This window comes from Acromyrmex echinatior, chromosome 2, assembly GCF_024713525.1.
Source record: "Acromyrmex echinatior isolate Ae372 chromosome 2, ASM2471352v2, whole genome shotgun sequence".
Lineage (NCBI taxonomy): Eukaryota > Metazoa > Arthropoda > Insecta > Hymenoptera > Formicidae > Acromyrmex > Acromyrmex echinatior.
Genome location: NC_141853.1, coordinates 13,422,948 through 13,450,945, shown reverse-complemented (window position 1 = coordinate 13,450,945; position 27,998 = coordinate 13,422,948). Strand labels below are relative to the sequence as shown.

The 27,998-nt window shown below is 40.8% G+C and overlaps 2 long non-coding RNA genes and 1 pseudogene across 3 annotated transcripts in view; 1 reads left to right on the top strand and 2 right to left on the bottom strand.

Moving 5' to 3' along the window:
- Nucleotides 1–145: 145 nt before the first annotated feature.
- Nucleotides 146–16,113, bottom strand: LOC147910517 (uncharacterized). Its single transcript, XR_015544193.1, has 2 exons — nt 12,638–16,113; nt 146–9,579 (listed from the first exon to the last, which is right to left on the bottom strand). It is a non-coding gene; the product is annotated as an uncharacterized LOC147910517 (long non-coding RNA).
- LOC147910516 (uncharacterized) lies at nt 12,475–24,885 on the bottom strand (annotated as a pseudogene). Its single transcript, XR_015544194.1, has 3 exons — nt 24,304–24,885; nt 13,280–13,323; nt 12,475–12,804 (listed from the first exon to the last, which is right to left on the bottom strand). The product of XR_015544194.1 is annotated as an uncharacterized LOC147910516 (transcript).
- LOC147910515 (uncharacterized) overlaps nt 17,302–27,998 on the top strand; it is a 46,117-nt gene continuing 35,420 nt past the window's right edge. The window contains exon 1 of the long non-coding RNA XR_015544195.1: nt 17,302–17,541. This is a non-coding gene — a long non-coding RNA (uncharacterized LOC147910515). The remainder of the gene's footprint in view (nt 17,542–27,998) is intronic.

Below are 27,998 nucleotides of genomic sequence, written 5' to 3'. Positions count from 1 at the left end.
AAAATGAGGAGTAGTTTTTGTCGATTCTTCTATCGTGTTATAAATGATTATTAAATATAATATAGAGAAGGAACGAAAAATATATATATTTAGGTACGCATGTGTTTTGTGTATATACATTCATTACCGAATTTAAATAAATAAATTTTCGAAATTTTTATCAAAGAAGATTTGCAACAAATTCTAAATATATGATATTTATTCATACTTATTTTTTCCACATAAAGAACGCTAAAAATAAATATTATACATAATTGATAATAATTTTATCAATGACATTACAAGTATTTTCTATATTAAATTTAAATAAGTTCACAAAAATTTAAATAGTATAAATAGATATATTCTGGAGATTCTCAAATGGTCAATTTTTTGATCAAATTGCAATGAAACTAATTGTGAGAAGTCAGGTATCATGTATTTTGTTTCTAGAAAATATCCAGACTGAAAGCAAATTAAGCCGATATCGAAAATGTACGACTATATGAGAGATCGCGACCGGCAACCGTTATAAGAGGCTAAATAATGGAGACACGATAGAGCGCCATTATTACTTTCCATTGAGAACGATTTATGGACAAAGCAGTCGCGATAGTATTCAACGGCGGCGCATCGACCTCGTATGATCAATCGTTACGCTCTACAAGTACGCGAATCGATTATCATTAATAAAGCTCGTTAAAGGCAGTGCTCGGCAAACAAGTTGGTAGGTATAGTCCCTCGTCTAGAGGTCACCTAGACTAGCGGTAGTTGGATTTACGTCAACTAGTAGTTCGATATTTAGCGTGCACTGACCGTGTACACGCCGTAAAATATTTAGATAGAAACATCGCGCGATAGTGTGAACGTGACATCTACTTCTTTAACCTGCTTTTCAGTCAAGAAGTTAGCCTAGTAATATAAAATTATCATAGGAACAGACGAGTAAATCGGAGTACAAAAAAAATATAATTAATTCTTTCAAAATATAACTAATATAAATATAACTAATTCTTCCTCGTCTTAATTCAATAGATTAGAATTAATTAAAAAAAAGCTTAAGTTATAAGCCTCTCACTCAGTATTTATAAAAATACTAATTATTGAGATAAAGATATAGGATAACTCTGATATATACGCCGCACCTATCAAAAACTTAATTTATTAAGTATTATTTACTATGTTTAAAGTAAACGAACTATATCAGTCAAAACTTTGTACTGTCTACTATTATAAAAAAAATATTAGAAATCTTTATATATTTCGAAATATTTATATTTCGCGCGCGCGTATTAAAAAATAAACTTTTTTAAACCCTTGCATTTTTGCCCATAAGGGTGAGATATATGGCTACTCCTAGGAGGGGGGGGGAGAGAGGTATGTATGGCTCATAAAAAATTTACAAATAATGCATATAAATAATGCATATAAATAATGCATATAAATAAGACGTAAAAATGACACACTAACTTATAAAATGCGTTTATAAAGTTTAATTAAGGAATAAGAATGATTGTATATGAAATAATAAATAATAATTACAATCTTCCCAGACGTATTACAAATGTTATGATATGAAGTGCATATTTCATGTAACGCATTTAGTGCACTGAATTCAATCTGCGCACTTTGTATGCTTTGAGCATAAATCCCGCCTGTTAAAAATGCCAAACAGATCGGATATACAAGACAACAAACTAAACAAAGAATACAAGAGCACTTGTATTTTGTTATACAACATGCTTTATTATTCCTCTACATTCATGTATCACAAAATAATGTACCACAAGTCTTTTGCATGTCCTACAGTAATCATTTTATCTAGACTGTAATTTATGATGGCACTACTCAACGCAATGATAAATCGATTCAACTCACAATAATTTTTAATATTAACAGTAAGAAACTGAAATCATAACATAATACTAATATAACATAAAGGACATGTAACAGAGTAGTTGCGGGAAAATTACCCCAACTCCTATTTTTTTCTGACTTCTACGGCATAAATCTCAGTGCGGAGTTACCTTAGAAATATTGAGAATTTCGTTCCCTTATTTGTAGAGAATATGTTAGATAAACTTAAAAACAAATACGAATGTTACAAAAACCGAGGCACGTGCGGGAGAATAAAAAAATGCCGAAAATCAATCAACTCAATTAAATTAATAGTAGATTGTGAATATTATGCGTTCACGCTTGAATTATTATTTGTGCTGTTAGTGTCACTCAAAAATAAGGACTCAAACAAAGCTTCGATCAAATTCATAAAGAAAAATAACCAAGCCACACAATATTTATGTCACAAGAAAGAGACAAACAAAATCTTTCTACCTTTACCGTCTTAGCTCTTTTTCTTTCTTTATTCTTTCTATCTTGCAACCTATTCGTTTTTTATTGAAATAAACATAGCCGTACTATGTGATTCACTGATAATATGATACACTGTGCAAATCGACGAAATCTATTCATTATTTTATCTATTCAATCATTCCAATTGAGAAGTAGGATAAAGATTGCTCCAAATGACTTTAGTAATAGCTTTTGAATCAATGTCTCATAATCAGATAAATCAAGTACAGACGCTTAAAGATATCGATATACGAATTTCTTGATATTGCTAATATAATCGCACATGTGTATATTGAATTGACCTTGAATATATCAGTTCTCTGACATAATCACAGGGACAAAAATAATTTTATATGCAAAGTAAACAAAAAAGTAAAATAAAGTCTTTTCATGTGAGACTCGTTTCTTTTTTAACCGATTTCGATAATTACAAATTAATATTATTTTTGCGTAACATTTAAGTTTGAAAGATTTTTGACAATCTTCCGTACGCTACACTCTACATCACCATATTTCAACATTTTAATAAACAATAACTTATTTAATAAGTCATTTAAATATAGTTTAAATACAGTTATATGTATTAATCAGATATACAAGTCTTAATAGGTCGTCTTGACCTCAAAATTATTTAATATCGTCTGAAACAGCCTTAAACTGCTGCGTGCCCAAATTCCATGCTCGATATATACACATATATAAGATCCGCATTGTACGCGAAGAGTTCGTTGCGCTTTCGCGTTTGCGAGTAAACAAAAGGCGCAACGGAAGCAACGAAAGCCTCGACAACCTCAAACGATTCGACAAAGAAGGAGAATTCGGCTAATTTCACCGCGGCACGCCACGGCTAACCTCTCCATCTTTTGTAACGTAACGCGAGTATCCTCACGAGCACATTCTCTCGCGGGGTTTCTTTCACCTCGAACGCGCTTAAGAACTTTCTTCGTGAACCACGACAATTTAATTCTATTTAGATTAATTCTATTCAGATTTCTGTAGACTTGATTTCGACCCATTTTTATGTTACAAGTATATCATTTGAATGTCTTACAAATTTTTTATTTTTACATTTTCTTCAGTTTATCGCTTATAATATTTATATCTTTGCGTGATAGAGAGAGAGAGAGAGAGAGAGAGAGAGAGAGAGAGAAAGTGTTTAAATTTTCAATGACAAGTATGGTAAATGACAAATGATTTGATGCAAAAGTATTACCGAGTGAATCGCATGATAAAAAGATATACAAAAAATTTTAGAACATAGTAAAAATGCTAATTTAAATAACGTAGCAAAAGTATTCCCAATATTTATCTGTTTTTATCTGTTTGGAATTTATATATTTGCACGATATGAGAAACATATATATTTGTCTATAAATTTTGCGATCCGTACCTTTATAATATAAAATTTCAAAACTATCAAAGCCTTGATTATAATCGATGCATTTGCACCGTAATAAAACAAACATCAGACAGAGACATATCTACAGCATTTCCAGTACACATATTTTGAAACAAAGTAAAATAGTGACAATTCAATTTTTCGGAAAAAAATTACATAAATAAATCTGAAAAATTGCGATTTTGCAGTTTTAATATATTTAATATTTTCCATATTTCGGTCAACGCGATCGCGATATTTCAAATAGTAGCTTTGTATTATATACATAAGTCGTTGCAGAATACGTTAGCATCGCAGCGCGAGGTTTTGGTAGACGACCACCACGTCGTTTAATGCGATAAAATTGGTTTCCGGAGCCTCCTCGTTTGATAATTCCCCGTCAGACAGTTTGCCGAAGTCGACGTCTAGGAAATGTGTGTAGGAAACAGCGAGGAGAGCTCCCGCTGCGGGGTTTTCGGTGAGATGTGCATCGAGGCGTTGGGCAAGGAAGCCGCCTCTAGGCCGCGCTTCGGACAGAAAGATGTGCGAGAGAGCCTTGGAGGTAGAAGACAAAGATGAAAAGATGAAAGGCATCCCGCCTTCAGCCACCGCCAGCGCGGCGCATTGCTTCTGCCGCCTTCTTCGTTGCTGCTTCTCGCGCTGGCGCGGTGTCTGGTCATCAACACCTGAATCCCAAGAGCGTTTCTTCTCCCTCCCTCTCACGTTCCTTCCCTCCTTCTTTCGCCTCTCTTTGTTCCTCGGCTACGTTCGCGCCCATTTCGTTCCTTCGGCCGCCGCCGCGTCTAGCCTTAAGGTACTCCAGCCAGGGCCAGTTTCTCTCTACCTCTATTCGGGCCTCCTTCGCCCCCTCGCATCCACGAAACACTTCATCTCTCACACACACACACACTTACATATCGATGTACACACGCACACCCCGCTCTCTCCCTTCTTCCCTCTTCTCTTTCTCTCTCTCTTTCTTTCTGTAACTAACGCGGCGTAATCTAGGCCCGACTGATGGATGGAATTCCTCACCGAGAGGTGCCTCCGCCGCAAAATCGAACCAGAAAAAATTGCCGACGGACCGAATGCTTTAACGCCGCTTTTGTTGTCCGCTCCGCTCCGCGCTGCGTTCCGATCCGAGCTAAAAGGGCTAACCGCTTCGGCGCTCGCGGCCAAATTTCGCGACGAATTCGAAACGGTGCGATGCGGTACGGTGTAAAGAGGGATAAAGAGGGACGGTGAGAGAGAAAGAGAGAGAGAGAGAGAAAGATCGTGATAAAAGTCGAAGTAAAAATCGATACCGAGCCGCGCGTCGCGCTGCGTCGATGAAAACTAAGATGAAGAAAGACACCCGTTGAACGGTAACGTTGAAGAAGTAATGGCTTTTTTGATACACGCATATTCGGGGGTGCGCAAATGTGTGTGCGCGCGTGTATATGTGTGTGTGTGTGTGTGCGTGAGAAAAAGAGAGAGAGAGAGAGAGAGAGAGAGAGAGAGAGAGAGAGAGAGAGAGAGAGAGAGAGAGAGAGAGAGAGAGAGAGAGAGAGAGAGGGCGAGCATGCAGCGCCGAAACGAACGCGCCCGAAGGCACACCTGTGACCATGCAGAGCCACGCTGTCTGGAAGTCTCGGTCGCCCATTCTCGTTTCGGCGTGGCCCCTTTTACCGAGGCTCACCCGAAAAAAGGACCGAGAGAGATAGGCGAGAGAGCCTCGAAGCGGCTCGAAGGAGAGAGGGTTTATTAATATTGTGGGATCGCCGCTTGCTCTCCGGCCCCCGTCGAGAGTGTCTACACGAGAGTAGCATATTTTATATCGCCGATACACGTCGAGTGTTGACTCGGCTTGACTATGTGACGAATAATATCAACGCGTCGTGTGTCTGTCTGAGTTAACTACCGCACAGCCCACAATGAGATTTAGAACCCGCCGTTTGTGTTGGTTCTATGGTTGTATAATCGATTCGAGATATTAATTTGTGCAGACCTTTGACGCAACGTAACAATGTAATTTGCTACATTATGAAATTTTATAAAAAAATATATTTATAAAAAAAAGTTTAAAGTACGAATATAATAAAATATTATTACAGCCCCCGGTGTGATTATTTATGTCGTATCTTTCTGCTTTGCTCTCCATTGCGTATATATTACTATTACAATATTACTTATGCGTTTTTTATTTAAATTTATAATTTGCTTTTATTTCATTTTGTTTGTGCACACTTGATAAAAATTTCCATTTGCTCTCAATATTCTTATCGTATCTCAGTATCCTTATAGCTATAATTCTTTTAATTTTTATCCATTTTCGATAAATATTGTGCTGCGATTTTTTAAAATTTAATTCGAAATAAAATTTCGGCCAGTTAATTATTGCTCGAACGTTGATTAAGTTTCATTGTATTAATGATTCTAACACTTGAATTGCAACGATCTCTTAGTATTTTGAGAAAAAAAATGAAAAAGTTTAAATATATTTTTCATACGATAAAAATCATTCGTATGCCTCAATTCACAATGTTGTATTTAAATAAGAAAAATCTAAGTTCATCGTTTATAATACATGTATTTTGTCTAGGGCATGAGTCTTTAATGCGATTCACCCTTCGATCCTTTCTCTATTCACACTCGCTCGTTTGTGCTTATATGACGTTTTGTATGTATAATGCGTGTTTTATATGTAGATATTGTAGATATAATTAAAGTTGGAATGTGCTATCAGAACGATTTTAAAGAGCAACTTTGTTTATCGTATAGATCCATTACGCTGACACGCATATCTACAAGTATATCTATGCATATATATGATCAATTATACGAATAAAATTTTGTAATGTTACATTATACTTTAAATTACCAATAAAGATATAAAATAATTATTTCGCACAGATTTAACAGAGAATTATTTTTATATCTGATATATGTATATGTACTTGTAATATTTTAATTATTTATATTATAATATTTTAAGAATGCAAACATATTATATTCACGTATTTGATTAGTGTTACATTAGAGACGGCAAAAGAAATTTTTGTCGTCTATTCAATTTGCTGGTACTTAAATCTATTTTCAACCCTTATAGATCTCCTGCTTTTTTAATTTTCTTTGATAGAGAGAAAAGATTTGAGATAAGAAAGGAATAACAAAATTTAATTGTGAAATTTATAGCGAAGAAATTTACATGAAATTGACAAACATTTCGTAAATGGAATTTGTCGTTAATTTGAAATAAGATTGGCGTTTATACGAATCTTTTCCCTTCGTATTGGCTGATACGCGTGCGTTATTACCTTCCAGAGAGAGAGAGAGAGAGAGAGAGAGAGTCAACTGATAGCTACTGGCCAAGTTTCTTCTACCGTCGTGCGAGATTGAGCCGCTTTTGGCTCGATTCTCGTGGTGTGTATCGCGAATGCGTCGTTTGTAGAGCGCACTGAGCGAAAGGTCAGGATAGGTAGATAGGACATCGAAGCGTACACGGAGGCGGGAGCACGAGAGTTGCTCGCGGTTTGGTTGGCTGAATGCGAATCGTGTCAGATGTCGGAAGAAAGGCGGCGCGCGCTTGCACTCGTACTCGAACGCGGTTGGATTATCTAGGAAAACTCTTTACTCTCGCTCGCTCACTCGCTTGTCGTCGTAAAGTCGACAATGTTACTCGCGTACCGATTGTTATCAAACCTACTCGGAGGAGCATCGCACGCGCGCGCGTTTGTTTGGGGTTTATGGAATCGCTCTCGCCCCTACTCGGCTCCCTTCTCGCGGCGCGACGGTCCGTAGAAGGGCTGTTCGGGGTTGAAACGATTACGCCCTACACATGTTCGGGGTTAATGGTACGCGAATATTACATTCGCATTTGAAACACTCCCGACAATAAGGGTGGAGAGAGCACCGTAGTGCTTTGGCTGTTGGCACTGGTATGGGAAATCTCGGTCGGCGACGGGGAATGGGGGATGAAGGAGCGACGGAGTCGACTATGTCATCTATCGTGCGCGCTAGAATCGCTGGAACTTAACGAGCCGATACATTACGTCGTACAATATCTTATAATAGAGAAGATGGCGTCGCGTCCTGTCGCGTCGCGTCGCGTCGCGTCGCCTCGACGTTCTCCATTTATCTTGTCGTGTCCCGCGACTTATTGCAATAACGCGATAACGAAGGAGAATTTGGTCTAACAATCCACAGGAATAACTGACGTATTACTTTTGTATTGGAAAGAAAGTGACTTTTCAAGAAGAAAACGATACACACATACGACATATTCATATAATTTATCTCACACACATTATCTATCGTAAAAAAATTTCCTGCAATAAGAGCATACAAGCATATCGAATTATTGATGCTTGTCAACCGGATTGCTTCGTTCCTATTTTATAATTTTTGTGAAAATTATATTTCAGTCTCATATATCTATTGGAGAACACGAAAGAATAAATTTAGAAATAAAGTTTTTCCTCTCTATCAACAATATTTAAAATTACGTAACAAAATAAATATTAACTTTCCTTTTTTATTGCAAACGGGGCATAGAATTTAGCAACATGTAGATATAACAATAAAATGAAATAGAGATAAATTAACTAATATGAGATTATCTAATTGTTATATGTATATGTTCGTGTTAGAACTATATTTTACAGAGATAAATCAAAACAGCGTAGCATGCTGATTGAAATTAATTCAATCTTTAGCGTGAACATGGAAGAAATAAATTGTAAAAACAAGCGAGTGAAAAATGTAAATGAAACAACAGCCCAGTGAGAATGCGAAGGAAGATACGAAACGATTTAACAAAAAAATGTAAAAGAAACTCGTATATAAAACAAATTGATTATCGTCCTAGTTAGCGATATACAGCTTTGTTACAGCCATCGTGTCGATTCCGCTAAGAACGTAAGCGAGAGCGGTGGAATAATTACGAGGTAGCAGCGCGAGAACCCGGAACGGAACGCGTCCTCGCGGTATTTCCGCGGCATTTCCTTACGTATATTATATATATATGTATATATATATATATATAGCGAGGTAGCGCAGCAGCGAGCGTAACGATCCCGATAACAGCGCTCGTTAATCGTCCCATCCATCGTGCTTTAATTATACATCCGTGACGGATGTTCCTTTGCAAGTAGGCCCGCCGGGCTCGGCCGAGGCTATAAACTCCAATGCTATAAACTAATATTTCGCAGCGCCGCGCATCGTTTCCTGGACGATTTCCTGTGCCTTTCCCTTGCCAATGAGCGTACTCCGCGAAAGAGCGCTCTTCCGTCGTGGAACGAAATTACCGTAACAACGTAGTCGACGTAGGCGGAGACGATCTCGGTAAGAGCGAATAGTAGCCTACTTTAACCGCTTATTTTTTTTTTTTTTCCCGTTCCGCTTGTACACGAGCGAACGGTGACTTACGATCAAGTTACAGTCGTTTTTAATCAAATTTTAGAGTGTACGTTACTGACGATCTCAGGATACACGACGTCAACGCAAGGATTCAAACAATTAACTGTACTGTCTATAAAAAGAGTGCACGTTCAAATATCAATCTGGAGAAACAAACGTACAGGCATGTTTGCGATAGTTGAACCTAGATTTGGCTTTTCGTTCTAAATCAATCACGCGAATACAAGTATTTCTCGACTTTTCGGAAGAAATTCTCTTTGTTTTTATTCCGAACGGATCGTATGGATATAATTGTTTACAAGAATTTACAATTCATCGTGTGGTATAATTTAAAAAATTTCTTAGGATATTCTCCGCTCGGTTCGATCCTTTTGTCCGGTGGAATCTTCGCGAGGCGCGATCAGACACGAGGGTGCGAGAACACGATATGTTTTGCCAGCGCGTTCACCATCGTGTCGAATCAGCAGCGAGGGCTGGAATCGACAATACAACAGCATACAGGACGATATATAGGAGCGCGCGTGTATTACGGTGGGGAGAAACGGAGTCCATTATATTCGAATTACGAGCGCGCTTCGGGGTGACATTGTACGGATTGCACTTCGCGTCTATCTCTCCCCTTTCAACGTAAGGGAAACAAGGGGGCACGTACACCTCTCGCTTCGCCCTCGGAACGCCCGTAACAAATCGGCCAATGAATCGAGCGGTTATATTTAAAATAAATCGTCCGTAGCCCGCTATTCGTCATCGATCGCCCGCAACGGTTTACGTCAACGAGAACGATCGAGGGACGTTTCGTCGTTTGACGTTTGTTAACATTTATCGAGACATCTCGAGACTTTCAGTCTTACAAAGTCACAGTATATTTCTTAACTTAACGCTTCAAAATGCGTTGAAATCCTGAGCGAAATCATAATTTTCCGATTGGTTTGTTTTCGATAGCCGATGTTGCTATATTTTCATTCAATCGTAAATTTCTTTCAAGATCAGTATACGCGATAAGAATTAAATAATAAAGAAATCTTTAATTACACGCGCTCCTATCCGATCGGAATCGACGTTTCGCTTATCGACAATATATTGGAAGCTTTTTCATTATTTCATAAACTGTTATGTGAAGAATACAGTTGCCACCTTTTCGGTTTTCATCCGAGACCCCAGCTTTTTGAACAAATCTCCGGCTCTATGACTGACGGAGAAAACTTCCATCTAATCGTTAAAAATTTGATGAGCTTTTTTAGAGAATACGCTACAAGATTGTAACAATTTTGATAGTGATAATCGACTTCTAATAAGTTAATGGATCTCCGATAGAAAAGCCACCGATTTCCAATAGAAGAATGGATTTCCAATGGACGTTAGTCGAAAAGTGGTAACCATATAAGTAATAGAGAACTGTTACAGCAAAATTGTAGCGCGCGCTATAATTTCCGAGATTACATACCTTTCCAGCAATCATTAGGCATCATGAACTTCCAAAACTGTCTCGTTTTTTTCTACATTTATATTCGTGCAAAATCTGCAGTTTACACAATTCAAATTGTATTACATAAGATTGTTATTATTTCTTTTCCACAATTTTCTACAAAACTAAATATGAATCAACAGTATTTGAGATATTCTTTAAAAGAGAGAACAAATGTAGAAAATATATAAATTTTAAACACCGATTTGCTTCGATGCATCTCGGACAAGAGTAGAAAAGTTCACACCGTGACAACAATTCTACAAGTTGCGTGCCTTAATTCTATTAATTTGTTGATTACACATACAAAATTCATTTGTCCCTTTTTACGAGTAAGGGTTACGTTTATTGCATCTAATAAGTAATTCACCATTGAAAGACGACGAGAAGAAGTTGCACGTATACACCCTGCGTGTATGCGATGGTGGTGGCGGCGGCGGCGGCATTAGCGAAACGTACATACGAGCTTGCAAACCGCGACGGAAACCTACAGCGTACACAAAGAGCGCATTAGCCCTGGCCATAAAATAAAATAGCTAGCACCCATTCCCCTATTCTCTCGTTCATGGGGATCCAGCGTGAAGCGAGCGCGAGCGCGAGCGCGCGCACGCTCGTTCCCTAATGTGCGTCGACTTATTTACGCACACGCGTAGTGACGCGTACACGCACACACTGTATCCAAATCTATGAGCACGAGCACGAGCAACCGTAAACGAGTTATGTAACGTGTGTTCTCCTGCCGTGCGCGCGTTGCACGGCAATGTACATACGTACAACCGAGAGCCGGCCATTATTACCAGGCCGCTCCGCTCCGCCGTACCGCGAAAGATGACGACGGCCATTTTGCGCGGGCAACGTCCGTGACGACGCGTACTCGGCCGCGTCGGTTGGTTAAAAGAGAAACAATTAACTTCCCACCCGGGCTTCGTATTCTTTCAATTTCCCGTCGGGTTGCCCGCCACCACCATCACCACCACCACCACCACCATCACCACCGCCGCCGCCGCCACCGCCGCCGCCACCACCGCCGCCACCACCGCCGCCGCCGCCACCACCGTCGCCGCCGCCGCCGCCGCCGCCGTCGTCGTCGTCGTCATCGTTCGTCTTTCGAGTTCGAAATCGAGCGAGCGATCTCGTGGTTTGCGACGTACAAGGGAGCGATACGCGTCGCGGCGCTTCTATATCGTTCGTACTACTTTTTTTTTATTCCAGGGTTTCGTGAAAAAAGCGCGGACACACCGCGCGACGACGCGGCAACGAGAACGATGACGAAGGCAGAGAGAGAGAAAGAAAAATCTTGAGTCATCGTAACCCCGAGAGAGGAACCGGTCTCTCGTCCTGGCACCGGCATCTTTTATTATTATATTTCTTCGGGCATTGTTATTAATTCTTCACGGCGGGGGCGCGGCTAAGAGCGTAAGCTTGTCACGTTCGAGGACCCGTGACCCACCCCCGGTCGGCCGAGAAAGCGCTGTGTTTGCAGAATTCATTGAATCATTGCCATTCCGCGTGGCACGCGCGCGGTCACCGCGCTTCGCCCCTTCAGACCCCTCAGACCCCTCAGACCCTGCAGACCGAGGGGGAAGAGCAATTTTTCAACGGGTAATCCCCCGTTCCACGGAGAACGATCGCGCGAGTTCTCGAAAACTATCGAGGGAGGGGCGCAGATCCAAAATAATTGCCACGCGCTGTTGCCTCTCTCGATAATTCATTCCTACAGTAATTACGATAAATCAGCTCTCGAATACGCCCGGTAAAATGGGAGACGAATCCCAAACGAGATCTCGGTCGCGCGTTACCGACGCGAGACTGGAACGAAAGGTAGTTTGTCGTGACTTCCCACGCGATTACGTCCGGTCGACACGCTACTCTGTTTTTTTTTGTTTTTTTTTTTTTTTTCAAAGGATTTCATGGACCTACCGCGAGCGCGCGCGTGTTACTCGTGTAGGAAAATCCACGTGATGATGAGAAAATAACATTACATTTGGGATGCGTTCCGTTTTCACGCTCACACGCTGTAAGCCTTGTTATCTATCAAATATTAAACAAGAACAAATGATGCATACCGCGCTGTAAGCGCCAATATGAAACGCACTCTTGATTAACCTTTCATCATAGATTGGTGTCTTGTTATCAGCGAATACTCTGTGTTCAAGTTTTATCCAGGTGCCAGTAGCATCTTGATATCCGTGGAAACCGTGCATATTCTTTTGTATTATATATTCCGGAGCACCTTTTGAAAAATAACGTGTTACGTTATTTCAATCAAATTATTCAACTAAATATGTATAAAAATGTTCTGTATTAATGTATATAAATTTCGTATTCATTGTAATAAATTTAATTTACGTATTATTAATTAAGTAGTGGCATTTTTCAGATATACAATATATTTACGTAACCACAATTGATATTTTTTCAATAGTATGACTAGTGAAGTGCATTGATAAAGTTTATGTTAGGAAACGTATTCTATGTAATCGAAATACCTATATGTATTTATACATGTACAGATTTTATATTGATATTAAAGCATAATTTGACAACTCTTATAGAAGCGGGAGACTTTTAAAATTTTACTTTACATTACAAGTTGACTCGGAAACAAATGTCCTCGCTTCGTTCTTACAATTAGTCGCACGATTCAATGTTATTGTATCAACGACGGTAGTGTATAATACTATGAAATTATGTGGCTAATAACAAACCATCTCAAGATGACCGAGAGTGGAGAGTCGCGTTGGCTCGTTCCCTGAAAGAATGCATGGAAAAGAATTAATCATAGACGCGACGGGAGAATCGGGTCGCGGATAAAGTGCGTGTAGAAGGAACAATAGCCGCCGAGACGGAGGTACTCTCCAAGCACGTTAATTTGTGCGTTTTATATGCGTGGTGAATGACATATCTCGCGGTGAAACAAGCGGATCGTAGCATCCTGCATTCGGATAATTGCAACTTAAGCGCGCACACGCGAGATTGTCGCCATTTGTTCTTTCATCGAGTTCTTCTTCCGTTGTGAGAGAGCCGGCTTGTAATAAAGAAGCTTTGTACGTATCTATTTGCTGCTTCTGTTGCGTTACAAAGTCCAAGTCTTTGAAGCGTGATTTACATTCACAGGCGCACAGTAATGAATGGATACGCGAGCTTGCACTTTGTCACGTCATATTTTACAAAGTATTACTAAAATGTTGGAACAAGCTGCAGTGAATTGTCCACGTCACAACTTATAATTGTAAACAAAAATCCACGTCAACGTATTTGACCATGGATGGCCACCGTAGCTTTAAGAGAATATAAAATTTCAAAGATCATCATAAAAAAATAATTTTTGATAATAATATCGGAAAGGGATAATTTTCCATTTGTAACTGTACACTATACATTCTTTGAAATTATATATTAATTTTGGAAAATAACGTCTGAATTTCAAGCTCTTTTATAAAAACGTATACTTTTGTAAAATGTAGATATCTCGTATGATCGGTGTGAGAGATGAATATCATTGTTATTTTGGCTACTGCAGTCAATCATAACACACACGCATATACATACATACACATTAATATTTAGATACCAAGCATCGATACGCTCATACAACTTGGTATACAATCATCTTCCGCTGCATGGTAGCAATACGATAACGTAATTCATTTTTGGAAGAGAGAGTGTTGGAATGACAAAGGTGGTAAGGCAGAAAGGCAGATGGACAGGCGGGCAGGAAGGAAGGAAGAAATAAAGAGAAAAGAGGCTTCGAGGGCCGCGCTTACGAGGATCAAAGATTACTCCGGTTGGATCGACATTGTTGCGAGCGAGAACGCCCGACTCGGTATAAAAAAGAAAGGGAGAAGAGAAAACACCTAGAGTCCGGCATTATAACGAGGCTTATTATTTACGCTGATCATTATTTTGACGGCGCTGATCGGCCACCGTCCATCACTTTCGTTCCTCCTCTCGTTCTCCCCGCCATTCTCTTTTCTTTCAAGATCCCGCTTCACCGCAGATCCCTCTCCTCATCTTCTCTCTACCACACAGCCGCTCTTTTATTATCCTAAAACTCTTCGTAAGTGTCACGGCCAAGACCGATATCATAAATTCGCTGCCGCTCGAAAGAATCACCGTAAAACGAGCCTCTCTCGACTAGGTAGAGTACCGAGTTATTAATTAATTGCAAGTCCGCTTGAAGAACGCTCCTCATTTTCGCTGCTCATTTTCGCTGCTCACCCTCGCGGAATCGTCAAGCCCTTGCCGATGAGATTGTTACGTGTTATAAACCTTTCATGGATTTATATATCTGTATAAATTGACAATGGCGTAGAAGGCAAACGTTAGACTTGTTATACTTGTTATTGTATAATTGTTGTCATCATGTCGTTCCTACATGTTGTTTCACATCGAATTTTGAAATATTTATTGTTACACATTTCTGATCGAATAGTGAAACTTTTTTTTTGCTCGTCACATACAAGAGTTAAGAAAAAGTTTAACGTTACGAATTTCTCAACGAATGTGCCATTCTGTGAAACGAGAATGTAAAACGTATACGGAGAAAGAGAAGGCTTGAATCATTTTTTGCAAACAACAAAATAAGAATGCGTAATCCTTATAATGTATGCCAGTTGTTCTTAGAGTATAGAAACTTGCATTGCGAAATACGAAAATTTTGTGTCTATTTTGCGATAGTTTCTCGTCTCTTCGCAAAGTGCTGCGAAAGCTATGAAAATGTAAAAAGGTGAAAACATGAAGAATCTGTAGGTGCCTTTAGGGCTCGTCGACAAGAGGTAAAAACGCGCGCGAGCAGTTTTTTATTCTCCGAGGCGTGGTCGTCGTGATTGCGCGTTCATTTGTCAGAACATAAACGGTAAAACCAACCGGGCTAGCAGCCACTCTTTTGATTCGAGCTTGGCGTTTTTCACATTGTGCCGTCACGTTGCATCTTGCCGACAAAATTAACGAGTCGCAATTTTATAAAATATGCCAGCAAATACACATAACATGCGCTGTGGAACTGTGGAAATGATTTGTCTCGATATCACTTTGTAACGTGAATTATGAGAAATTATGAGACCGATAAAAAGAGGGCCGTCAGCGATACTACTAAAATGGAATTTGATTGAAGATGATGATAACGATTACGACGAGGTAGAAACTAAGAAAAAAATACTATTAATAGTAACGATAATAACGGAGGTAATTACTATTACGCGGGATCCATTACGAACCCTTAGGATCAACGGATCGCGTGCGTCCCGGCGCTATCTGATCGTTACAAATACAAATAACGGCGTAATAGGTATTGCGTGTGCGCATTGATAACGTTCCTATATAAACGAGTACTTGTTAGTACAGCCGAGCGAGCTGTAATACGACAAGTGAGGAAAAATCTTCTCTCTGCGACGTATCCTCTTTACCTCTTTTTCAGTTCAAATTATGAAAGAAATCCAAGGAGAAGAAATGATTGGAGATTATGAAAATTTTCGCATACAATACGAAGAACAACCTAAAGAATAGGGGTTTACAATTATTATATGCGAAAGATTTATGTCGGGCATGTCCAATTTGAGCCCATCGACGCAAAAAAAAATTCAACGTGGATAAGATTTCGGAGATTGTATTACAAGTGTTGACACGCATCTAAGATGACGCTTATCAACAGTTTATAGTTTCTAATCTATGCGATTATTATTTCGTCGATCATAATCGAGGCAATAAAGATTTATCTACGCTTTATTTGCCTATATTGATGTGATCATAGCATTCTGTAATGTATCTTATTAAATGAACGAGGCTAGTGAATAACAAAAAAATTAACACGCGTAAATTTCAAGTTTTAATGTAAGATTACGTAAAGTATTGTATTTGGCATCCTCGGCGAATCGTCTTAATCGATCAACAACGATCGAGACAACGAATTTTAGTTTGTAAATTAAGCTGGTGAAGGATAAAATTCATTGTAATCGTCTCGCTATTGGGATAGAAAATATCGACGAGATTACGAGATTATAGATCTTTATCGAAAAGACATGACGGCGTATCTAATATCGCACCTAATATCTATCGTATGGAAAAAGGGAGAAGGTAAAACGTGATGATCCTCGAATGGGTTTCTGCGGGCTAGATGGATTCGTCGTAATAGATATCTCGTAAATAAAGTTCTCGAACGGGGCACTATTAGACATATATAGCACGTAATCGTGGCGCGATCGGAACCAGGTCTCATTATACGCAGGGGTATTGAGTCGGGCTACTTAAGTGAGGGAGGGAAGAAGGAGAGGATAGGTGATGGTGGCGCGATCATTGGCCACGGGGTGAAGGCGAGTGAAGAGGATCCTGAGGATCGAAAGGTATACGTTTACGACATGCGTTGCTTCGGCACAGCCCGTGCCGAGGAGGATGAATCCTAAGCAATTTCTCGCTGGTCGGAGCTCTTTGATGCTTTGAACTCTCACCGCGCTGACCGATCCTCGCGCTGTAATCACGCGGAGCTTTGCCACGCCCCGAAAAACACCTCGGATCCCGTGTTTCTCTCTCCCTCTCTCTCTCTCTCTCTCTCTCTCGCGTCCGCGCTCACGCGCTACCACCTTCCCCCTCTCTTTTCCTCGTTTCTCCTGCACTGCACTCTACCAGTGCCTACCTCCTCTATCACCTTGACTCATCCCTCTCCCACCTTGCCCCTTGTGTCCGCGCTCACCGCCGTCCTCGCTCTCTTATACAGACTCGTAATCTTGTCCGAAGAATCTGATTATTCTAAACTCTCGATCGGCAGGATTTACCGTCTCGATCCTATCGCGATGTTGCGAGAAACGTGCCGCTGCCTCTCGCGGATACGGATATTATCGTCGTTTCTATCGCGTCCAACAAAATTGTCAGTTTTGCAACCAATGCTTCACGAATTTTCGACACATTTTCAGATGTATCGGCAACTAATGCGTGAACGTGAAAGTGAAATAACATTATATTGCGAGTAATTCAGGTACGTAGAAGATCTAATTACACACACACACGCACAACACGCACACAGATAATTGTGTCATTGGTGTAAACCGATCATGATAACGCGACATTTTCCAACAGGGATCTGTATCTATATCTATCATTATACGCTTCCTCTAAAATTCTCTTATGTCTATCCGCTAAGCAATGATTGACATTTCAACGAATTTATCCTTTTCACAACTTATTCTTAAACTCAATTGTTGAAGAATATTTTTACAATTATTACAAATGTGTGTAATTCGGATCTAAATACTATAATATTAATGATTTCAATCAAGTAGATAATATCAATTACAGTGCTCGCAGCTTATATCGCTTATATCGATGAGATATTAATATCATGGTTCGTTATAATTTAAAAAATGTATATAATTAACAGCTAGGAACGTATAAATTAATATCTCGAATATTATAATAGATTTATCAATATCGTACAGTTTATATAGCAGAATATTTATATGTACGGAGAAGTTTATTTATTAAGTGTAATAATAATAATAATAATAATAATATACCAGATGTGTGTGTGTGTGTGAGAGAGAGAGAAAGTTTTATTACGATATATCAGATGCGTTGATATCCGGATGATGTATCAATTTGTCGATATGCCGAGATTATGTCATCGATATGCATCGACTTAACCGCTAGGGTTCGACGAAAAAATGGCATTACGAACAAGGGCACATTACCGAGAAACGTAGCGCTTCCCTTGCGCATCGAACTATATCCGGTGGTATCGAAAGGTCTCACCATTACACCCTATTACGTACGCCACTGATCGTGCCACGGGATCGTTGATCCACCACTCCTCTTCTTCGCACTCGTCCCCGATGATCGGAGTTGCCTCGCACTTAGCAGTTGCGCGGCGGTTGCTAAGAAGAGGAGCAAGAGGAGGAAGAGGAGAAGGAGAGAAAAGAGCCCCTTGGAGAGAAACCGCGGTATTCTGGCCCCGCGCAGTCAGGTTGTGGCTACTCTCTCTTTAAAAACCGCACTATAATACATCGGTAGAATGGTGAGCGCGAGCGAGAGAACTGAGAAACGTTCAACAACTCGTGCACAACAGACAGAGATTTCTAACGTCTCTCGTCTCATCTCGTACGGTCGTACGGTCGTATGGTCATACCGTTCGCTCGTTTCACGCCTTTACCTTTGCCTTTATCTTTACCTTTACCTTTACCTTTGCCACCGCCATCGCCACCCCCGGGCCCGCCGTTTTTCCCTTCGTTCTCCGTGTTCCTCGTGTGCGCCATCCATCCAGATCCACCCGAAGATGGTATTAATTGGCGAGAAGCCCTCGCTCGCTTATAATCGAGCCGCCGTCGACCGATCGACCATCCCTAAGTTAGAAACTAACCTTGCATCTACTTGTACGGCACGTACATACTGGTTAACCACTTACTACCGACGCGGACATAAAATATCGCGGCTAACGCGATATTAGCGACGTAGTCGCGGTGGTATTAGCATTGTTAAAGTTGAGAAACTTGGGATATCATCGAGAGATATCGGCTGGTTCGGGATCGGACGCTAATACAGCTGGGCAGGTAGTACATGCCAAGGCGAGATAATTACAGAGCGCGTCTCGGCCGCCAAGTCAAACAACCTTAAAACACCAACCTGCTCCGGGCCATAGGCGCCCGAAATCCGAATCTGTATAGACGGAATATTTTCCGTTTGGAGATATATATTATATGTTATATACGTTTACATATGTATGTATTACGATGAGAAAACATACTATATAGCCGCGCGCGCGCGCGTTAACGTAAAAAGGCATTCGTATAAAGCAGGTAACCGCGGACTCTCTTGGCGGGATAGCAGCCGGGGATAGCAGCCTTTCATTCCGAGTCCGAGGGCGAGCTAATCGATTTGAAATTGGGCCCGTGACGGTCTTCTTTGGTGTACCTCGTGCTCGTTCAATTTATTTGGTGGCTCCGACCACCCCGGCGTAGCTGGGGCCTCCTCATTGTTCGTAACAGACACCGAACAACAGTGCCCCGCACTTTTTTTACACGGCATCGAAGACGAATCACCGCCGTCACGGTACTCGCGCGTACCGAAATATCTTTTGTCGCTCGCAAAATTGAAAACGTCCGTAAACTGACGTAAGCGACGTCGACTGCGCAACGCTCTTTCTCTCTCTCTCTCTCTCTCCTCCCCTCCCCCTTTTTCTCAGCAAACTACATTTTATGAAATTAATCGTAGTTTGTCTTTTCTCTTTTTTTTCCTCGTGTTTTAGAAGAAAGATATTTCTTTGTCTCTCTCTCTCTCTCTCTCTCTCTCTCTCTCTCTCTCTCTCTCTATGTATAAAAGCGACAAGAGAGAAAGAGACCTAAAGAGGAGGAGAAGGAGGAGGAAGAGAGGCGGGGGAGGTCGTTTCTCGGGTCGACCACAATCGGCCAAATTAGTCGGGTTTCCACGGGGTGTGGCTTGGGTTAGTTACGCTTTAGGTGTCGGATGGGTTGGAGAAACAATTTGTTTGTTCTGTTAGCGGCGCGCCACGCTAATGACACGTTACGTCAGCAACGCGATCGAGAGGGACAAAGTACGGATCCCCCGAGTATCCCGAGTATCCCGAGTAATCCGAGTAGCCTCTGAAAATCGTTCTCGGGTATAAGAATTAATTGCGTTAATCTCGTGTTTTACGAGCGACCTGGTACGTATCACCGCCAGCGTGTAGATATCATATATGTATATAATACTGTGCCTCGTGGACGGACGATGGAGAAGATGTGCGCGCGAGTGGCCTGAAATTCTCAGAGATATTTTAAAGATTCCGAGAGCGTCGTAAAACTCTTGGCTCCACCGTCGGCAAAAGATCGAACGTTGGCGAAGAAGAAGAAGAAGAAGAAGAAGAAGGCGAAGAAGAAGAAGAAGAAGAAGAAGAGGAAGAAGAAGAAGAAGAAGAAGAAGAAGAAGAAAGGCGCCCGCGAAAGTGATGGCCGGTCGTTAAAGATCGGCTCTCTCGCGCGCGTGATGCCGCTTCACCCGGTTGCGAGAGAGTGGACGGGGCTGTCTTACATTTATATCTTGTAATCGGGGTTTACACACATGTCACGTCGAGCTCACCACACAAATCCATATAATATCAATGTCACAACGAAACAGCTTCGATCGTTATTTTATTTATTTATTTTTTTATTTAATCAATGTAACCCAATTATTTCTCCGTTACGATTCTTAGCTTATTGTGTGTGACAACATAGGCTATTGCGCTGAAAAATAAAGACACCACTTTATGTACTGTGTACCTACACGTCATATTTTTAATATAATCTAGTTTAGACGTAATTACAGATGTGTAAGAGCAATCCGAAAACTGACGTGACATCGATATCATCATCGCAAATCGGTCTTGAACAATTGTTCGAATCGACATTGACAAAGACAAGACTAAGGTATTTTGCTATAGCGATAACGTGTTACATCGCACCTGCGTGTTTCCACGGAGGGAGGGATGTTCCCCAAGCGTGTCGCTCAAGTTTTTAGCTGTCGTCCAGCGTGTGACCCGCGAGTATGTATATATATATATATATATATAAAACGCGAAATTCCGTATGCGGTAACTTTATTTATACAGGGAATACGCCGCGTGCGTTCGCGTTCACTGGACGCTAACAATAAATAGAAGCGTAGTCCGAATGCCAGAAGAAGAGGCGGTAACCTACCATTATCGTGTGCTCCGACGTCCTCGCGTCGTAGCGTTTAGTCACGCGAACCTTCGCCCCCTTGCAGCCCCTCACCGCGGCGGAGGGAGCGAAGCGGCTGGGGAGGGGGAGGGGGAGGGGGAGGGAAAAAGCGAAAACGACGTACGAAAGTAATAACGCGCGCCAATTAGTTACGAGAGAAGTAGACAAAAACGCGACGTTCGTTTCGTCGCTCGTTCGCTCGGTCGCAGCTAAATGTGGCACTCGGTGACTACGTTTCACTTTTCGAGAGCGACGCGATTCACGATTGATTTCCAACGAAATTAGCAAAGACCAAGGGCGAGATCGAGGAGAGGAGAGGTCGATGGAGAGGGAAAGGGAGAGGTTGCGAGGGAGAGGGGAGGGGAGGGGAGGGGAGAGGAGAGGAGAGGAGAGAGAAGAAGGTGGAAAAAGACGGAGCTAACTCGTAGGTTCGGGGCGGAGCACGTCCCTCGCCGGAGCACAAAGCGGCCTGAGGTATAAATTGGTTTGTTTGCCGCGGAGATGAAAGGGGCCGCTAAATGCTATCTTTAAGGTGTCGGATCAACGCAAATGTGGCTGAGTTACTCGTAATTATAGGATACTCGGAGCTCTCGGACCTACGCTCGGAGCTCGTCCGTTCGCGCTCTCTCTCTCTCTCTCTCTTTCTCTCTCCGCTCGCTCGCTCGCTCGGCCTGCCCTGCCTTGCCTGCCTGCCTGCCTGCCTGCCTGCTTGCCTGCCTGTCCGCCTGCTCTCCCCCTGTTCACCCTGGGTTCGCTAGCTCGCCTGTCTGGTCTTTCCCCAGGCTGCACTGCCTCGTTGCCGCGGTTCACACTGGCGCGCTTCTCGGTGGACCGCTCCGATTCACTCTCCAAACCTTTCGCGCCGCTTTCGATTCACACGATCCGAATCACGATTAGGGACCAATTAGAACAAATCTTCGGCTGCTTGTGTTCGATCGGGAACGGCATGTAACACGCCTCGTAGCGGCACGTATGTACACACATACGTCTCTGTTTCTCGTCTCCCATATACTATACGCATTTTACTACTTCGTTGTAATTCGTTGTAATTCGTTATGCAAAGTACGATTTTTCATTTGAGACGACGTTACGAAATTTCCTTTTAATCCGAATAGAGACGTACAGGTGTAGGTGGAGAAAAGGAGATGAAACGTTGAAAGAGAACGTTTTGTTGGTTTAGAGGAAAAGTTTGTCGAGTTTCGGTTGCCTTCTCAGGAGGGCAATCCAATTATCTTGGCGCACGCATCTCCACACGCGTCCGTCTCTTGAAATTTAAATAAATTTCTCTTCCATAATACTACTATCGGAGTGATATTATATGAGGGAGGAAATGATAGATGATCCGAATATAGAATGGCTTATACAAAACTCTCGCTATAGTTATTATATAGGGAATGAGAAACGGATCGTTCGGCGCGGTAGCGCGCGACGTCGACTTTTGGAATAAAATACCGCAGCGGTTCTCTTTTTCTTCCCGAGAGCTCACGTTACATTATTGTTATTTCCAGCGGAAGAAGGTAACAGCGAGAACCCTACGCCATTGACGATGCTCTTTATCTCACTGTTTCCGACGAGATGCTTCTCTCCACGGAGAATCTCGAAGGAGACGAGCGCGTACTCGTGGGGCTGCGAGAGGAGAGAAGCGGCCGACATATTATAGTACAAAATAATAATTCATAAATTATACGCGCCACGTCCGTTTAGTGCGGTGGCTCTCCGCGGCTTAAGTATACAGCTCACTGCACGCGAACGAGACGGGGACGAGAAGGGACGGGACGGGACGAGACGGGACGGAACGAGAAGGGACGAGACGAGACGAGACGAGACGAGACGAGACGAGACGAGACGAGTCGGGACGAGACGGGACGGGACGGGACGGGACGGGACGGGACGGGACGGGACGAGACGGGACGGGACGGGACGGGACGGGACGGGACGGGACGGGACAGGACGAAGGCCGGAAAATAGGTGCAAGAACTAATCTGCCCGCTCGAGCGATAGATAGCAGTCAATCAGAGCTGCGAATCAATTGTATCGGACGATAATCGGAGCGACACATCGACATGCAAGAGCAACGACTTACATGACGCGCCGATGGGCGGCCAGGCGTTCGCGCGCGCGCACGGCGGCTTTCATCCCGTGTAACGCCGTAACCGGTAGCGTGCCCGTTGCCCGTGTGTAATTTGCATTAATTATCTTCAAACCTCTCCGCACGCCGTTTGCCGTGAGCACACGATGAGGCTCGAAGATACGGAAAACGATGTATCGCGTATGCAAATAAAGAGGAGAGGAGATGAAATACGAGTCGAAATGCAAGATGAGTTTTCAAACGGCGAAAAGTGAAAACGGAACAACGCGAGATCGCGAGATCGCGATGACGATGGAAATAGTGTTACCGCTCATTTTTCATCGTGTATTTTACGTCGTCCATCTATCGTAATGTTTACCAAAACTAATATCTACGCTATAATTATTCGAGTAATTTAAAAAATTGAAAGAATTGTTTAATTTGCTCTCGATTCTCAAGTATCAAGTATTCGGATAATCTGAATCTCTGGACATCCGTAAAGTCGAGTCTGCAACTTCGAATTCGAGAGTGTTAATGTAATTTGGATACGATTTATACAAGTAAATATTTTAATTAAATTTATAATAGCTCATTTATAGATCACGTCGCGGTGCGAAGGTAATTATTTCACGCAAGAGAGTAAGATCCATCTTTTAACGAAATCAATTATGGGAAAGAGAGATGTTTTATGTTTTCGCGATCACGATCGCGAGAGACGTGCGTTCAGTTATATTACGAGCACAAGTGTACGAGAAACCGCATGCATGCCTCTTTCGTCGAGGCTACGCGTTCTTACGTAGGTACATATAAAACGCGTTAAACTACATGTCCGTCTGGATACATGTTAAGGACATAACGTGTATCGATTATCGTTCCATCGTACACATATACACGTCCATCTTGCTGTTACGTATCGTGCGCGTTACGTGCGCTACGGTAAGAAGAAGCGCAAAGGAGAAAGAGAGAAAAGAGGTGAACTCACCCGTGCTGTTCGTTGTTATAGTCGCGTCGAGTCGAGTTAGGTTGTGAGTGAGAGACGAGACGAGACGAGACGAGACGAGACGAGACGAGGCGAGAAGAGGCGAGGTGAGGCGAGGCGAGGCGAGGCGAGGCGAGATGAGGCGAGGCGAGGCGACTCATCACGCTTGTTTTCCGCCTGCCCGCGATTAGCGAGAGTCATCCTGGGAGGCCCGTTCGTCTTTCGCACCTTTCGTATCCTTTCGAAACGGTTTCTTCGCGCCTCTGCGTCAGCGAATATGCCAGGAGGGATGGGGAGGCTTATTTGGACGAGACTTGGAAAATTGGCGGGCAACAGGGAGGAAAAATTTCGCGCCACCACTTCGTACCCGGCAAACGAGAATGGATTGAAATTTTTTTTCTATTCGAATGCGTATTAAAAAAAAAAAGTAGCGAATACTTTTTTTGGGATTTAATTGGATGCAATTGGATTCAATTAGATTCAATTGGATGCAATTGGATTGAAAAAACTGCATTTCCTATTCAAAATTTTGAATTGAACAGTATTCACAATGTGCGTGTTGTGCACAAAAAAAGCTAATATTATTTGTAGATTGAAAGGCATAGAGATATGCTCCATGCAATTCCCATAAATGAATAAAAATGCACTCAGAATTGAAAAGCATTCATTTTAACATTCGTGAATCAGTATTTCTGAAAATCTGAATCCATTTCAATTCATTTCAATCCATTCTCATTTGCTGGATACTTGTATGTAGGTAGATGTACCTGTGAAATTTTCAACTCCTTTAAATAGATGCCCATTGTATATACACACATATATAAACATTGTAATATTGTATACGTATCATTTTGAGCCGCACTCTTTAATCGTTCGCGCAAGTTGATTTCGTCGAGAAAATCGACAATCTTCGTGCTCGATCGTCACGCCTCTCCGAACATATTCGGACTTTGGGGAGCAAAGTACAGAAGTATAATAATCCAGCAAACGAGAAGAGATTGAAATGAATTGAAATGGATTGCGAGATTTTCAGAAATATTGATTCACGAATGAATGCTTTTCAATTCTGAGTGCATTTTTATTCATTTATGGGAATTGCATGAAGCGTATCTCTATGCCTTTCAATCTAAAAATAATATTAGCTTTTTCTGTGCACACAAACACAACACAATACTGTTCAATTCAAAATTTTGAATAAGAAATGCAGTTTTTTAATCCAATTGCATCCAATCGAATTCAATTAAATCCAAAAAAAAGTATTCGCTATTTAAAATACGCATTCGGACAGAAAAAAATTTCAATCCATTTCAATCCATTCTCGTTTGCTGTGAAGCACTGCGAAGTTAGCTGCGGAGGTGCGGGGAGTGATGATGGTGGGAAAAGCGTTAGTGTCGCGGCAGCGAGCAGCGGTTGCGCTGGTTGTGCGAGACCTTGTTGATAAATATTTCAAGGCGCGTATCCAAATAGAGTCGAGTGACACGACGAGAGGGTACTTACTATACGGTACTTACTCGAGAAACGTATTCGTTCGCTCTTCTCCACGCTCTCCAATAAGTCACGACAAAAGTGAAAACGTTAACGATGATGTCGCGCGCGCATTTGCATCTGAAGCGTATTTAACCTATATACTCATCGAGAAGATGAGTTCTCGACTCGGCACGGATAAATCGAACATATTGAACAAGCTTTTGAAAACCACTTTGAATATTTCGATCACAATTACTCTTTTACTGAGAAAAAAATATATAGTTAATTTTAATAAATATTTAGTTCAGTACTGCCAACTGAACATTTACTTACAGTAAGTAAATATTTGGTCCGGAGAAAAAAAAAGATTGTTAGATTAAATTAACATTTCTTGTATCAAATAAATATATCTTTATATTTAATAAATATTTAGTAAGGCAGTATTCAATTAAATATTTATTAAAATTGACTATATTTTTTTTCAGTGTTGCAATGCATTTTAGTGGATATCATAAATGCGCTATAATTTTGTATTGAGTTTTAAAGTTTAAGTACGTCGCATCACCCCTGTGACTACATCAGACTACATTTCGGATGACGAATCCTCCTTCGTGACTTTTTTTGTAATTAAAAGACAATGAAACAGTTTAGTTAAGGGATTTAAAACAACATTCGCGTCGTTCTAATTGCTCTTTCAAGCCGACATTACGTCCATCGTACGTCGTACGTTCGATTCGTCGTGCACGTGCGTTAATTGGCTGTCTACTGGCAAAGTAATAACGCTTCTTAAAGGAAAAAAAAAAACGATTCGTCGTGCCTTGAGAAATTTTTTGACACATGTAATATCGCTGTAATAACGGCGTTCATAATTAGAATAGCGCGTTACTTTCCATTCTTGATTGAAAGTGTAATTAATTATATATTAATATTCATGGACTATGCACGCTTCTTTGTTTTACATATCGCTCGATCTTTATTTGATTCTGGTTAAGCACGTTAATTACAACTACTTAATATAATGAGCAAACTGCAATAAAATTAAATGACAGGCACAAGTAAAATAATTAGCGATGGACATACATATACATGCGACAGAAACGCGTGCGCGAAACTTTCTTGCACGTCTTTTTGTTGTACGTACCTATCTGTGATGCATAAATTCCGAGTAACAGTTTAAAATTTATTTACTAGATTAATACAATTGCGTTACATCCTCCAGATTCTTAACTCTATTTGTTGAAAGAGCATTACGGTTTTTTAATCATTCAAAAAACTTACACAAGCCTAGGATGTATTCCTAGTGCTTGAGTTATTTAGACGAGAATTTGCATCAAAACAAAAATAAAAACATATCTCTTACGTATGCAGTTTTTGATTGTTACAAATTTTTATCTGTTTACCCTGTTTTTTTTTTCAACGATTATTGAGTTTATTTTAAACTATACTTCAAACTGTGGTCGATTAGAATTTGCTTTTAAATTATATATATCTGTTAAATTACTAATTTTAAACTATCGATTTTCAACTGTGTATTTTTTGTGTTAATAATAATGTATCGACGATCGCGAAAATGGATCAGATATCTACATGTATATTTTATGATTCAATGTAGTTTAAACATAACGATTGAATTAAGTAAATTATGAATAAGATTATGACAGATAAATTTTTGGTGAATCAAAAATTATTTCGCACAATTGTTATCAGCCTTTATACAACCTTTTTATAAGAATGGATGTTCATATACCTAGAGATTTTTATAGCAGTAGCTGTTCTTAAAATAATGTTCGTTATAGGGGACATTGCTTAAGAGACATTCTCATACAAGATATACCCTTTCTCTGTAACTTACAAAAAAAAAGGAGTGAAACAAAAATTATGACGTTCCTTGCAAATAATTCATACGTGTTTCTCATTTCAGAAAACCATGAATTTATTTCTATAATTCATTTCTTTCTTTTCGCATTGACATACACTTGCATTCACACATTTATCTTTCAACCCTTTGCGTGATATTTAATTTCAGCGTGATTTATTGTAGAAAGAGATTTATGTGAAAAATGAGAATCATTACGAATATCTGCAAATTGTTATCTAAAATGAAAGAAGCGTGTTTTCTCCAACGATATAATCAACGTGTGTTCTTTTAAATGGTATGAAATGAATGTCTCCAGAGAATATCAGGAATAAAGCATGACTTAATTGTTTATTATGTTTGTTAAAGGCAACAT